Below are 16,632 nucleotides of genomic sequence, written 5' to 3'. Positions count from 1 at the left end.
GAAGGTAAACCCCCTTTAAACACTTTGTAGGGGAGTAGAATTATTTTGTTAATATGACTATTTATTGTTTAGGTCATGAAAAATAAAAACTCACTCCTCAAAGTAAAACTCGTATTCAGGATTGAAAAATCGGCGTCCAGGTCTATTGCATTGATTCGTCATGTTAGTCTTACTGATTCCGTAATTTCTGTTCTTTTTAAGGTTGAATGGATTATTTATTTTAATGCAAAATTTACGGTTCCTATAAATGCTTGTTTTTAAGCTTGATTTAGCCACGTTGGATTATATTATATTCAATAAAACCCAGTAAAGTAATTATATTTCACATCAGCTATCATAGAAGAGATCATTGAGATGTGGCGGAGGAGGGGGTGGGTTGATAAATAAAATGAAAGGTCCTTGAAAATTGGAAAGAACATCACTAAAAAGAAAATTTTTCAGTAACCAAAAAGAATGGAGGGCAGCAAGCCCCTCTCCCATGCCTTTTTTTTCCTGGAGGCCGATAACCAAAATTCGTTAGCGTCATTATGTTTAACAGAATTGAAAGGAATTGAAATGCCTTTGGGTATAACATGACCCTCCGAAGCCCCTAGAGAAAAGGCAGAGACTATTGAAATTTGGGTATAGTCTACGAATAGTGTTTATTATTGCAAAGTGTACAGATTTATCAGGGGGGGACGTATGAATTTTAGGTTGGGGAATTATTCACAGGGAGAATTTTTCGCTGGGAAGAAAGTTTCTCGAAATTCAATTTCAGGGGTAAGTTTTATACTTCATTCATTTGCCAAAACTACTACTACTACTAACAACTCACCGCAACACCAAGCCAACTGAGGCCAACACAGCTGCGCACGCTCCTACTCCATCCCAGTTTATTCAAAGTTTCCCTGTTTACACCTTCTTAGGAAGTTACCATTTCCTTCAAATCTTTCTTTATGACATCCTCCAACCCCGACCTCAGGTGACCAGCTTTCACTTTAGACCTAGACTTTTAGCCAGAAAGGACAATCTTTGGCAATATAATATATATATATATATATATATATATATATATATATATATATATATATATATATATATATATATATATATATATATATATATATATATATATATATATATATATATATGTATATATATATATATATATATATATATATATATATATGCATAGTACATAAAATTACATCAAAATACAAACTTTAAAACAAAAGACGTTTTTTAAAGAGCCGTAGCATCCTTACTTCAGCAAAGCTTAACCAGGACCAGTACTGGTTGAAGTTCGTTGAAAAATTCTCAGTGGGGTTGAAATTTTCTTAAGAATTTTTTCTTCGGAAGGGGGATTTTACATGGAAAAAAAATCCTCCTTGAAGGAATCTTCCTTACGAAAAGTTTTCCATAACAAATGTTCAATGGGGAGAGAGGACTTTATAAGGAAAGTTGTACAATCCCACCTCTCTCCCTTTCAAAACTTTGGTCTTTACACTAAAAATTTGACTTTCTGTTGCAATTCTTCAAGAAGTATCCTGATAATGCAAAGTTTGATTTAAAATAGCAGGAAGCTTTTCATAAAAGTAATAAACCTATAGAAAAACAACGTGACCAGCTAGGTGTTGATAATGAAGCAACCACCCTAATATACGAGATTGTTCTTGTTTGTTTGAAGTTTTAATTTTGTTCCTTAATTTCGATGGAAAAATACATTTTTGAATTTAATCAGAGCATAAGGATGGTATACTATTAAGGAGTTTAGCATAATATGACTGAGAGAAACCACAAAAATGTAATAAGAGGACTTGTTTGTATGGACTGAGATCTGAAGTACTATTGTAGTTTCGAGGGAATGAAACTATCAATGAACAGCTAACAGTTTCTACTAGCCAGTTTAATGCCCTGAAGCAGAAAAATAAATTGCTTACTGCATCTTGTAACGAGAATTTCTTGAAAGACAAAATGAAAAGTCCCTTGAAAGAGTCTTTGGCAAAACAGATTAAGCTGACTGCAACTGAGATCCTTAGCTTAAAAGAAGATTGCCTTAAGTCTACAACTGAGCAGCTGGATGTTATCAAGCATGATGTATTTACTGCTGTCAAGCTTGATTTTGAAAATTTTGCCAAAAGGGCTTTGGCTGAACAGGTAAAAGGATTAAGAAGTTTGAAAACACTTTCAAGTTTTAAGTCCAGTCTCAGTTGAGGTCCAAGCAGACTGATATTACAAAGCTTAATGACTAGTTGGAGCAATAATCTATGGAAGACCAAGTTATTGTATATTTGGAGTTCCTGAATTTGGCACACCTGAAGTCACTGAAGCTATATTCCTAAGAGTCTGTGAAGAAAAATTTATTGGTATCCCAGTGGTAACTAAAATCTTTTAAAAGAACTGGTAAAAAGTTAAATTGTTCTCGACCTATTATAGAAGATTTCGCAAATCTCAAAATAAGACAATTAATTTTAAAGAATAAAAAAGATCTCAAGGGGTCAGGAATACTTTGTTCAGAAACTCTAACGAAGAAGTGAATATCACTTTTAAAGCATGCAAAAAGTAAACTGGGAATCCACTCGGTTTGGTCTGGCTATGACGATATCTTTTTCAAAGCTTAAACCAACAAAATTATGATGCTTTCTCCAGAGCTGTATATTGATAAGAAGAGGCAGGAATGAAGAGTGGAGATAACCAATACTACAATTATTTTGACATGTTTATTACATTTTGCTTGTGTGATTACTTCAACTCCATTAATATTCTTCCCACCTTCCTGCTAGCCAATTTTTCGGCATTTTTTTTTCAATATTTTCTGGCCTGTTCTTACCTTTATATGCAGCTTAATATATTTTTCATGAAAATCCTTGACACAATTGCCCCATGGTTAAGTGGTAATTAGAGACTTTGTGAGCCTGTTCTTCGAGACTTTATTATTAGACATTTATTAATGTATTCTAAATGTTTTTCAGTTTGTGACAACCTGTTCCCGTTACATATCACTGGTCTGTATTGTTCATCTAAAGTTAGTGCAATAGTTCATTTGTTTCCTTTAATCTTGCTTTTACTTCACTGTCTCTTTCTTTTCGGTGTGTCCTCCCATTTTTCACTATTTTCCCTTCTACCTGCCTCCCAAGCAGTTAGCTTTTTCAATCTTCTGTTTGAATTATCTTGGCTATCTCTTTGGATTTAAATGCAATATACGACTTTCATTTCTCATTAAGGCTATTTACCTTTGCATGTCATATTAGTTTTAATTTGCTTTTGTTTGGTTTTTTCAACCATCCCGTATTTATTATTCTTCTTTTTGTTCTTAATATTTCATTCTTGGTTACCTCTTGTTTCCCTATTCTTATTGTTTTTGAGGCTAGACTACTTTACTTTTTCTTTTACTGTAAAAAAGGGATCAACTGTAATAAATTCTTTCTCGGCGATAGATATGATATACCCAAAAATATGAATTTTGGTTTTCATTTTTCAGTTCCTTGCTTGACTGCAATCATTCGTATAGTTTTAACATTCTAATTTTGGTACACCGACTATTCCTCCTCTTCCTCCAAAAAATTATTCCAACATTAAGTAATCATCCAGGGCCTTCACTATTCTACTTCCAGCGTTTTTATACCATGTGGCATCTTCGCTAATAATACTATCTAGGTAAGAGAAACAGTCAACTTAATCAATCTTTTTGTTACCCGACATCACCTCTTTGATTTCACCTTTTCTCAATCGAGGCAACTTCGTCTTCTTGACATTAAATTTCAAGCCTAATTTTGCAACTCTGAAATCTCTAAAAAATCAGTGATTTAAATAAAATTTTCATTAAGTACACTCATATAGCCTTTGTCGCGTTTCTTAGGACCTAGCCCGTCAAAATTACCGATAGAACACAATCGTGTATAACTCATGATTTGATACAAAGTCAGCAACTAGCCACAAATCCCACCTGAGCAAAAGCAAATTTGTTTTTCGTAAAGAGCCTAGTTCTTTTGATTAATCGATCAGTAAATCGATTAATTAATTTGATTAATACAAGGATATAACCTTTGCTAAAGATCTTCTATTGGCTGAATAAAACACTTACTCATAATTTACAAAACTAAAAGATAAGGAGCCAGCTGAATTAGGAGCTACTTTTTTATTTATCAAAGAGTAAGAATGTGATCGAATCATCCTCTAACCAACGCAAAACCCAAACTTGTTTCTGTAGTCATTTTTGCTCGTTCAAGTTCGACATGAATTTTCATTTTAATTTCTAAATTACATATTGCAGAAGTGCTTCTTTGAGAACACATTTCTCAAAATACCTTTAAAGTTTCAACTAAGTACCATTAGCCGTTCTTCAGATATTTCTGTTGTCATTTTGCAAACCATCGTGGATAGAGTGTATTTTCTTTATGTTTTCGATCCCCCTCAAAAGTTTTACTTTAATAACCTTAGCTTTTTTTTAGACCTGTTTATAGGAACTGTGAGGGGTCATGTCATTACCAGTTTCAGAGTTATTGGACTTTTTTACTATTTTGAACAATATGATTGGTTCAAATGTAAATCAGAAGTTTTGGAGGAGTGCTGGCAAAAAGGGAAATTGGAAAGGGCCTTATTGTCCTCTGACCAACTTATTGACATTCCCCTCAACATTACATGAGGGGTTAAACTGTATATTGTCACTTGTTATCTACATATAACATATGACAGTATTGATTCAGGGTTCAAGGTGTGAGGACCTCTTTTGGATTGAACAAATCCCTAATATTTGGTAAAGGATTATCGTCAATACCTGACCCATAGCCAAATATTTTCATAATAATTAATTCAGTGACCAAAGAATTATGTATAAGCGGATTATTTTCAAACTTGAGTGAAAATTCCTTTGGGAACTGTGAATTCTCTAACTGATATTTTCATGACCTATATATGATATAGGTCAGGTTTAAGCAGTTGTGAAAATAATTATAATTTCTGATATTATACACAATTACGTTACGATAAAGGTGACTGGAGAGAAGTAAGAAGAAGGGTGGGGGAGAGCTGTTTGCAAGGTCTGTGGTACCCGCCGGGCCTGTCCCTTAAATTGCGGGGACAAGGTAGACAGCCTCAAACGCTTCCCTTACTTCTCTTGGAAGTGAACCTTCGATCCAGAGACAATGGGAACTGGTAATTGGTGGGAAGATGAACTTTTCTACAATCCTGTCCTGTGCTTTGTACAGAAAAATCTTACTAAAGGAGTTTCGCGCGATACGATAAAAGAGTACATGACCAATTTCTTCGAGGCTTCTTCTCTTTGTGAGACCCGTAAATTGATTTTTAAAGGTTTTTCCAAATGAAGTCCAACCGAAGCACATAGGTGCCAATGCTACATTGAACTGTGCTTCGGATATTATTTCTTCACTTGTAAGGTGCGACTCCCAGAACATGAAGCTTCTGGACTTTGTTATCAAATGTCCCAGCGAAGTGCCAATTATCCCTGTTGATACCTTCAGTACCCTCAGTGCCAAGGTGAACTCTTGTCTTGAACAACTACGCGACATTGCGTTCAAGGTTATTGAAGGACAGTCTAAGCCCGTAGCCCCTACTCAAAATACGAAAAAAACGACCTACGCTGTCGTTGTAAGAAACCCACCTACAGAGCTCAGTGACCCTATCCTTTGCATGAAGAAGCTCGAAACATTGAAAGGTCACGACGGGATCGTGACTCTGAAATCTAAGCCACACAGCAGAAGCTGGGTTGTGATGGTACGTGATAAGCGCTCAGCCGACACGCTGGCTGCAGCTGTTACTAGCTCCATTACAAACGTTGAAACCAAAGTAATTGATAAAAAAACCCTTAGCAGTTGTCCGTGAAATACCCCATAACTATTCAAGAGCTGATTTAGAGGATTCAGTAGAGGGACTTATTAGTGCTAATCAAATCGGCAATTCTCGTACTTTTCGCCTCGAGTTTATCGATAAAGCAACTCTGAACACGGTACTGGAGTCGGGAATCCGTATTGGGTACGAAATTTTTCGCGCTAAGCCCTTTCAATCAATTTCGCGTCGATGCTTTTGCTGTCAAAGTACTGATCACCTGATTGGAGCTTGCCCCCGCTCACAAGCACATCCCAAATGTTCCAGAAGTTCTGGCCCTCATGTGAATTCCAAAGAAAACCCTTGCCAAGCCGCGCCAAAATATGCAAATTGCACTATGGAACACGTAAGTTTTAGTCTGAAATGCAAAGTTCTCTGATCGGCTCTCAACAATGCAAATAAATGAATGCTCAAACTCCGTTTAGCTTTGTGTCCCTTAATATTAATTGTACAAAAGACAAGGATCTACTGATTAGTGAGCTGCTTGAAAATGGAATTGTGTTTTTTTTGTGGAGCACCTTCTCTCTAAAGTGAATGTTGATAGCCTAAAGCATTTTCGGACCAATTATATCTTCTTGGGAGCCGCCCAGAAAACCCAGTGTAGACCATCAGGAGGTCTGGCCATCTATTTCAGACATAAGGCTTTCTCCTATCCCGGGCTAATCTTGAATGTATGGTTATCCCCACTTTGTGATGCTCTCCTATCAATAACATTCAAAATCACCCACAAGCAATCTCGGAGTCTTTTACTTCTAATTGATTATACACTCACGCCTACAAATATTACACTAATGTTGATAGATGCGAGTAAAGACGACCAAAGCAAGAATTTCTTGCTCTTCTCCATGAGACTTCCAAAATTGGCATAAAATTTTCTCGAAATGCAGCTCCATAAGGGACGCGAAATTTGACTGCCTTTTAAACTTTCCTCTATTGTCTTTCCCATGCTGACAAAAAACTAAATATTTGTTATTAAAACATAGCACAGATTAGTTTTCTTTTATTTAATTTGGATGACTACTAGCTTTTATAAAATTTATATTAATTTACTCCTCAAAATAACATTTTGCTGCTAAAACTTGCCAAAAAATAGTTACCATTTCAGAATCAGCAAAAATGGTAATTTTTCTCACAAATACCTTTTGTTTATACATTTCCGAAATCCGGGACAATTTGGGCCAGATTTGTTTCTTATTAAGTAACACCTATTGTTTCAATCATAAGAACAAGTTTTAACAGAAAGAAGACTTCTGCCAGAATCGACAAACTTTCTGGCATTCCAAATTCAATTGGCTGATTTCCCATTACAATGCCAGAGTCTAAATTATAATTTTTCTATACAACATCTTCATTTTCCTATGGATTTTAAATTGGACAAGGATTAAGGGCAGCTTGAGCTTCGCTTAATTTTGAACTGAGTCTGTTCTTGGAACCGACGCAGGATGTAGATATTGTCCCGAGTCAATTTTCTGCGATATTACAAAATTTCAAAACATCAACTTGACTTGTTTTGGAACCCGTAAAAGACTTTTTTCGGCCTTGCAGTCTTCTATTAGAAAAACTGATTAGCATCTAATTAGGCTACAGCGTCAAAAAGAGCCTTACATATCTGATTGTATATGATCAGCCCTATATATAACCGATTTTCACTTAAATATAATGAAATCAAAGAAAATATCTAAAATAAAATAGGGGGTTTCAGTGTTTCCTTAAACCCCCAGCGTTTCCTACCAAATCGACACAAACATAGAGTTTTACTGAGCTATGTATACATATGAACACTATCAGTATCAGCTTCCAACATCTAATAATAATTTGGCTTTGGCAGATGCCGTTGCTCTGACTTTCTGCAGTGTACTTATTCTAAACAGAGAAAATATATTCGTCTTTCATATGATTTTCGCTAGAAAACCCAAATATTGAACAATTAGCCGTTCGCTTTTTCAAAACAAAAAAAAAATAATAGTAAAATGACTCACATTTTCATAGGCAAAAAAGACGGAAAAAACAATTGATCTATAAAACTGAATACTTAATTTTTGCCTAATTTTTGCATGATCCTTGATTTTAAATATTATTTTTTCGTTAAAATACCGCTTATTTCAAGGAGTGAGTTAAAGAAAAGGAAAAAGGAAAATTTTGATTATTTGCAATGATGTGAATGGTAAACACCTTAAAATATTCACCATTTTGTTGTCACATACGCCTCGAGCCCCCCTCCCCCAACGGCTCTCGAGCATTTACTTCTATGCGTTTATTTAAGAAACAAAGGAAGCATATGGGAGACGACTTGGATAATATTAATCTGACATATCGTAACTCTGCCTCCCCTCTTAATCTGTCCACTAAACAGATGGCGCTGGTCCTTATTCTTTTTGTTTTAACTTGGTAATACCTTGTTGTGTTCCTCCTATATCTGTTTCTCCAAACATCCCTTGAGCTAGTTACCCTGTTAACATAATGCTTTGATTGTTGTTGATTCCTCCGCTGCACTTTTTTTTTCTCAGTGCCCCAAAGCCCATTTAGGGTCAAGTTTCTCAAGTCATTTCAAATTCCCTAAAATCCTTATTACCAACTATGAAAGCCTATATTTTTCACAGGCAAGTGGAACTTGAGGTGTTATCGGAATTAAACCAAATAGAAGTTATAGCTGTTACAGAAAAACAGTCCCCACACCAGGGATCCCTACCTCTGATAAGTTCATCACAGTTTGTAAAATTATGTTATTCATATAAGGCTTCTGGAAGAAACGAAAGCCTTTATCACAAAATTATCGTGCCTCTTGTTTACCTGAGTATGCTGAAATCTATTTCCTTAAAATCAGGCCGAAAGGTCTCCTCCATCTTTTTAATCGTATTATAATCGTATATAATTCTTCTAATATTCACAAAATCAAAATGGTTAGGCTTTTGTCTCAAAAGAGTCTTTCTAAATTCTGACCAGTGATCATAAAATGGATTCAATTTATCTTCTTGTAATGTTAAAAAAATATTTTAAATTCCAACAACTAGGGAAAACATCTTTTTTATGTTATTCCTATTACCTTTTTTAAGCATTATCTCCCACAGAGTTTTGCTACGTGGCTGAATGCCGAAGACTGGTCAAATATTTTAATGTTATAAAATCTTGATGCATAATTATTGTTTTCCATAAGTAGCTGAATGATCGTTTCCCAGAAAAAAAATAAATCAAAATGTGCTCCAGTGATAAAGAGACCAATCAATCCAATTAAACACTACTTAGAAAGAAATTAAAATTTTTAGGAAATAGAAATTGATTAAGTTAACAGAATATAAAAATTTAAGAATTTAATTCATATATTGAGCCGATTTTAAAATAAAAAAAAAGACCTTTAATTGGCCAACAGAGCAGCAAAAATTAATTGATATTCGGAGGATAAGAAGTTGTGTGGTAGGAAACCAAACCAGCCTAATTTTAATCTACCTAAACAACTTTTTAACAAGACTCTTTTTATTCCCTTATTACCAGCCCTCCTTCAAAACTTCTGATTGAGATTTGAAACAACCATCTTGTTCAAAATGGTCGAAAAGTCCAATAACTATGCAATTGTTGATGACATAACCCCTCAAAGTACCTGGGAGAGTTCTTTAAAAAGCCTGAAGGCATCAAAGTAAAATTTTATAAATAAGGTAATAGAAGGTAGAACCGGATTTTTGGCTCCCAAATTACCTCAGGCTTGTATGAAGAAAGATTATTTCCTTCAGAATATCAGCAGCAAATCCTTCATGTAGTTTTAAGAATAGTTTTAACGTTCTCTAAGCAAATTTTTAACATCCCCCTCAACATGCATCCAGGGTTTGAACTTAATACTGTTAATGACAGCTTACACACACACACCTTTCTGATAAGCTGGGTGCACGTAGAATCTTCTAAATCAATTTGACATATCCTTCAATATTCCAAATATTTTTACCTTCAAATACCCTCAACTATTCCGAACACACCAATAATCAGTTGATTATCGTCGGAATGTTCCACCAAAGATGTGAGGGGTTTCGTCACCCCTAGCTAGTTATTTGTCGCCTAGTTATTTGATCTTTCGACTATTTTCACATTAATTTTCATGAGCCTTTCAGGTACACACAGAACAAACATAGTTCCAACAAACATATCTCCTTTTCTTAATGATAAATCCTATACATATACACTCGGCAAATTGGAAAATTTACAATCTTTTCCCCAGAGTTGAGAGGATATGGCAACCCTGAAACCATAGCTATTAGATCTTCAGACTAATTTAAACACATTGAAAATTAAATGAGAAATGATCATTGTAGAGGAGAAAGGCACCTAAAAAGGGCAAGGAAGGGGGGGGGGGGCGGCTGGTTACCTTCCAATCTCTCTTCAACATCCCCTCAACATATCTTGAGAGTTTCAACCTATAATACCCAAATTCATTCATATAATACCCCGAGTCAATCATAGGAAATTAATTCCTTTGGATATCACAAAATTAATTCCTATGGATCTGACGATTCTTTTCTGTCAAGAAAATTTAAATTTACAAAATCTATTGGTTTTAGCCTAAAATCCATAGAATATTAAGATATACCTAGCTAAGAAATAGACACAATTGTAAAGTCAGAATTCCATTGTGAATCCAAATATAATATTAATTTTATCAAAACTCCCTCTCCCTAAGGTGGGGGTCCAACTGCGACATGAAATTGCTATTTTAAGAGTGACTAAATAGCTTAACACAAAGAAGGAAGTCGTATGTCCAAAACTACTCCGTAAATGGTCAAATATTGCCTAAAACTAAATTAGGTCATATATACGATCCACAAGAAAATCATTAAATTTATCGTTTGTTATCGAAATCAAACAGTTCGTGGTAACGAACTGTAGTAAGGAGCGACCCGGCTCAATAGTAACCAAAACTCTAAAAAATGGAATTTTGATACCAATAGCTACATCAAAAGAATCGCATTTAAATGCTGGTTTTAAATATATAAGTTTCATCAAGTTTAGTCTTACTGATCAAAAGGTACGAGCCTGAGAAAATTTGCTTTATTTTAGAAAATAGGGGGAAACGCCCCCTAAAAGTCCTAGAATCTTAACGAAAATCACACCATCAGATTCAGCGTATCAGAGAACCCTACTTTAGAAGTTTCGAGCTCCTATCTAGAAAAATGTGGAATTTTGCATTTTTTGCCAGAAGGCAGATCACGGATGCGTGTTTATTTGTTTTTTTGTTTTTTTTTTTTTGTTTTTTTTTCCAGGGGTGATCGTATCGACCCAGTTGTACTAGAATGTTGCAAGAGGGCTCATTCTAACGGAAATGAAAAGTTCTAGTGCCCTTTTTAAGTGACCAAAAAAATTGGAGGGCGCCTAGGCCCCCTCCCACGCTAATTATTTTCCCAAAGTCAGCGGATAAAAATTCTGAGATAGCCATTTTATTCAGCGTAGTCGAAAAACCTTATAACTATGTCTTTGGGGACGACTTACTCTCCCACAGTCCCCGTGGGAGGGGCAACAAGTTACAAACTTTGACCTGTGCTTACATATAGTAATGGTTATTGGGAAGTATACAGGCGTTTTCAGGAGGATTTTTTGGGTTTGGGGGAGGGGTTGAGAAGAGGGGGATATGCTGGGGGAACTTTCTTTCGAGAATTTGTAATGGGAGAAGAAAATTTCCATGAAGGGAGAGCAGGATTTACTAGCATTATTTAAAAAAAAAAGCTTTTTCAGCTGGAAGTAAGGAACAGCAATAAAACTTAAAACAAACAGAAATTATTACCCATATGAGGGGCTCACCTCCTTCTAATACCTCGCTCTTTACGCTAAAGTATTTTCAGTAATTTCAACTACTTATTCTACGGCTTTTGTGGTTCAGGGGGTCATTCTTAATGAATTGGGATAAAATTTAAGCTTTAGTGTAAAGAGCGAGGTACTGACGATGGGGCGAATCCCCTCATATATGTAATAAAAACATGAGAATACAAAAGTTCTTTACGTAAGCTAATTTATAAGTTACGTAAATCTTTTACCAATAAAAAGATTCGTAAAAAATTAAAAGTTCTAGTTGCCTTTTTAATTAACCAAAAAATCGGGGGGGCAACTAGGCTTGTCCCCTGCTCTTTTTTTCTCAAAATCATTCTATCAAAATTATGAGTAAGCCATTGAGCCAAAAAAAATAATATGCAAATTTCGTTTTGATTATTCCTCTGCGGAGAGCCAAAATCAAAACATGCATTGATTCAAAAACGTTCAGAAATTAAATAAAAAAAACAAGTTTTTTTAACTGAAAGTAAGGAGCGACATTAAAACTTAAAACGCACAGAAATTACTTCGTATACGAAAGAGGCTGCTTCCTCATCAACGCCCCGCTCTTTACGCTAAAGGTTTTTACTGTTTTAAAAAGAAGAATTGAGAGAAAGAGTCAAACTTTAGCGTAAAGAGCGGGGCGTTGATGAGGAAGCAGCCTCTTTCATATACGAAGTAATTTCTGTGCGTTTTAAGTTTTAATGTCGCTCCTTACTTTCAGTTAAAAAAACTTGTTTGTTTTATTTAATTTATCGATAAAAATTATCGTTTAATAGCGCTTGCCCCTGCTTTAAGTCAGGTTTTGGAGAAAATATTCGATACTAGGCTTTCCAATCGGTTAAATGAAAATAATTTAATACATGAGGAACAAGGAGGTTTCAGGACAGGGTATGGGACGACAGATAGTGTGCTTATGTTAAAGGCATTAATAGATAAATATGGAAAGGGTAAAACTTGTCTTTATGTGGGATTTCTGGATCTCCATAAGGCTTTTGATAGTGTCGACAGAGAGTTATTGAATGATGCCATGCTAAATATTGGCCTACCCCATTGATTTTTTGGATTTCAACGACTACGTTGAATAAAATAGCTATCTCAGAATTTTGATCCGTTGACTTTGGGAAAATAATTAGCGTGGGAGGGGGCCTAGGTGCCCTCCAATTTTTTTGGTCACTTAAAAAGGGCACTAGAACTTTTCATTTCCGTTAGAATGAGCCCTCTTGCAACATTCTAGGACAACTGGGTCGATACGATCACCCCTGGGAAAAAGAAACAAAAAAAACAAAAAAACAAATAAACACGCATCCGTGATCTGCCTTCTGGCAAAAAATGCAAAATTCCACATTTTTGTAGATAGGAGCTCGAAACTTCTAAAGTAGGGTTCTCTGATACGTTGAATCTGATGGTGTGATTTTCGTTAAGATTCTATGACTTTTAGGGGGGTGTTTCCCCCTATTTTCTAAAATAATGCAAATTTTCTCAGGCTCGTAACTTTTGATGGGTAAGACTAAACTTGATGAAACTTATATATTTAAAACCAGCATTAAAATGCAATTCTTTTGATGTAGCTATTGGTATCAAACTTCCATTTTTTAGAGTTTTGGTTACTATTGAGCCGGGTCGCTCCTTACTACAGTTCGTTACCACGAACTGTTTGATAGTGAGCATGTATACTTGTGTGAGTGGAATCAGACAAGTTGGTAATAGGTTTTTGAAGCTTGTTGATATTAAGCGGGGAGTAAAACAGGGCAGCAACTTTTCACCTAAGTTGTTTAATATTTTTATTAATGATGTTGTTAACTTTCTAGAGAATAGATGGGCTCCAAAAGTTAGCCTAGGGACTCAAAAACTATCTCTCTTATTATTTGCAGATGATATTGCTTTGGTGGCTAATAAACCGCAAGATCTACAGATACTTTTGAATCTAATAGAAGAATATTTGCAGATAAAAAAATTAAGGCTGAACACTGAAAAGAACGAAGTTGTTATTTAAAAAAAAAGAAGTGTTGAGGGCGATGAAAAATATACATTTAAATTTAATAATAAGGAACTACTTAAAAGTAAAAGAATAAAATATTTAGGCTTTATGTTATCGGAAAATGGAAGCCTAAGGAGTCATGTTGATGAAATAATTAAGAGAGATAGGGTGGCCATGTCAGCAATATTTAGAAAACCGACGATAATGGGGATTAAAAACCTAAAAATGCATAAAAGAATATTTAACACAAAAATTTTACCCGTGACAGAATATGGAGTAGAGATATGGGGTGGAGAAACGGTGCAGCAACTGGAGTCCCTTCATCTCCAATACTATAAAAATGTGTTTGGTCTACATCAGACAACTCATTCACAGATTCTGAAAGGTGATTTGGGCCTGTTTTCTTTAAAGCAACGTAGGTATATTTTAATGCTTAGATTCTGGCTGAAGTTAGCTAAGAGTAATAAAGATAGACTGGTAAGAGTGGCATATGAACAGATGTTGAAATGTGGTTTAAAAACCTCATGGCCATCCCAAATTAAATCATTACTAGATAAAGTAGGAATGCCTTATTTATGGAATAATTGTCTTTGCTCTAGTGATGTACCAACAAATTTAGAAGGCCAGGTACGATTTATGTTAGAGAGTCAGGAAATTCAGCATTGGTAAGGGCTGGTTTTAGATTCTACAACCCTACAACATTATAATCAGGCAAAACCTAATTTTGGAAAGGAAGTTTATTTTAAATTTAATTTACCGGCTATGACTCTACGGCGTTGGATTTAGCTTAGGGCGAATTGTCTTCCAATCCAGAACAGACAAAAAAATTTCGACAAAAATAAAATGATAGTTGGTCCTGATAGGCGGTGTTTGTTGCCTTTGTAAAGATGATGATGAAGACTTGGATCATTTTCTCCGGAAATGCCCGTTGCTCTTGGATTTACGGGAAATTTACTTGCATGGGATTAATTTGATGCTTCCGGGTATTCTGCAAAATAGTAACCCAACCACAATATTTCGAGTGGGAGTGTATATAGATAAATCCTTAATAAGAAAAAAAAGTTTTATATAACTAATTTTTGTTGTTGTTAGATTAGGCACTTTTCGCGTTGAATTCTGTTTTTTGTGCGTGTTTGTAATTCGTACTGTTGTTAATTTCCTTGCTTGTTTGTTATTTATTTATAATTTTGTCTGTATATGGCCCATGGGTTTTTGAAATACAGTTATCTATCTATTTATCTATTCTATCAAACCCACACACAACTTCTCACACATTTTGACTCTTTTTCACAACTATACTTTTAAAACAATAAAAAACTTTTGCGTAAAGAGCAATGCATTGAGGAGGGGCAACCCCTTTCATATACGGAACACTATCTGTTCGTTTTAAGTTTTAATGTCGCTCCTTACTTGCAATTATAAAAAGATTTTTTTACTTAATTTCTGAACATTTTTGAATTATTGCGTGTTTTGATTTTGGTTCATCGCACATGAATAATTAAAACGAAATTTGAAAATTTTTTTTTTTTGGCTGAAAAGCTTTCTCATAGTTTTTATCGGACGATTTTGGTAAGACAAAGGGGCGGGAAGAAGGCCTAGTTGCCCTCCAATTATGGTTACTTAAAAATGCAAATAAAATCTAATATTTTTTACGAACGTTTTTGTTAGTAATAAATATATATAACTTACGAATTAACTTACGCAATAAGCTTCTATATTTTTGTATTTTTATTACGTATTTGAGGAGGTTCGCCTCCTCGTCAATAACTCAGTCTTTACACTAAAGCTTGAGTTTTGTCCCAATTCTTTAAGAATGACCCCTGAATCACAAAGGCCGTAGAATAAATAGTTGAAATTACTAAAAATACTTTAGTGTAAAGAACAAGGTACTGTGGAGGAGACAAACTCCCTTACATACATAATATTTTCAGTTTGTTTTAAATTCTAATGCTACTCATTACTTCCAGTTGAAAAAAATATTTATTTTTTCATTGTTTTTTAAATAATACTAGAAAATCCAGCGCCTCCTTCATCGAAATTCTCTTCCCTCATGATAAATTACTCCATGGAAAGGCCCTCACACGTAACCCCCTCCCCTCCACGAACCACCCCAACCCTAACACGAAAAATTCCCCTGAAAACGCCTGCACACTTCATAATAACCATTACTGTATGTAAACAACGGTCAATGTTTGTAACTAGCAGCCCCTCCCCTAAAGTCGTCCTCAAAGACATAATTATTAAGTTTTCGACTAAGTCGAACAGAACGGCTATTTAAAAATTTTGTGCCGGTGACTATGAGGAAAAAATGAACGTGGTAGGGGGACTAGGTACCATCTAATTTTTTAGGTCACTTAATAAGGGCACTAAAACTTTTTATGTCCATTATAACGAACGCTCCAGCGACATTCTAGGACCACTGGGTTGATACGATCACCCCTAGCGAAAAAAATTGAAGAAAATAAAGATGTATCCGTGGTATTTTGGCAAAAACAAAAAATTCCACATTTTTATAGATAGGAGCTTGAAGTTTCTACAGTAGGGTTCTCTAATACGTTGTATCTGATAGTGTGATTTTTGATAAGATTCTATGACTTTTAGGGGGTGTTTCCCCCTATTTTCTAAAATAAGGCAATTTCGTTAGGCTCCTAACTTTTGATGGGTACGACTAAACTTGATGAAACTTATATATTTAAAACCAGCATTAAAATTCGATTCTTTTGATGTAACTACTGGTATCAAAATTCCGTTTTTTAGGGTTTTGGTTACTATTGAGCCGGGTCGCTTCTTACTACAGTTGGTTACCACGAACTGTTTGAAAAGGTTCTACAGAGAAAAATTTTCTTAAAAATAGAAAATCTTGATTTTAAAAATTTTATTGGGTAAATCTAGTAACTTTAAAATATTAGACAAGTGAGGAACAAAAACCTTGCTTGTTTTAGTGAGTTCAATATTGTAGAAAACCAAAGAAATGCTAAAGAGCTTTTATTTACCATTCGCTAACAAGAGGTGCAAGAAATTAGTAAGTTTGTTTATGCTATTTT

The 16,632-nt window shown here is 34.9% G+C and overlaps 1 protein-coding gene across 6 annotated transcripts in view; it reads right to left on the bottom strand.

Moving 5' to 3' along the window:
* The window catches only part of LOC136033588 (uncharacterized), a 109,445-nt gene that overhangs the window by 18,839 nt on the left and 73,974 nt on the right, over positions 1-16,632 (bottom strand). The window lies entirely within an intron of this gene.

The sequence above is a fragment of the Artemia franciscana genome, chromosome 12 (genome assembly GCF_032884065.1).
Source record: "Artemia franciscana chromosome 12, ASM3288406v1, whole genome shotgun sequence".
In the NCBI taxonomy this organism is placed as follows: Eukaryota; Metazoa; Arthropoda; class Branchiopoda; order Anostraca; family Artemiidae; genus Artemia; species Artemia franciscana.
This window is presented reverse-complemented; position numbering and strand designations above follow the sequence as displayed.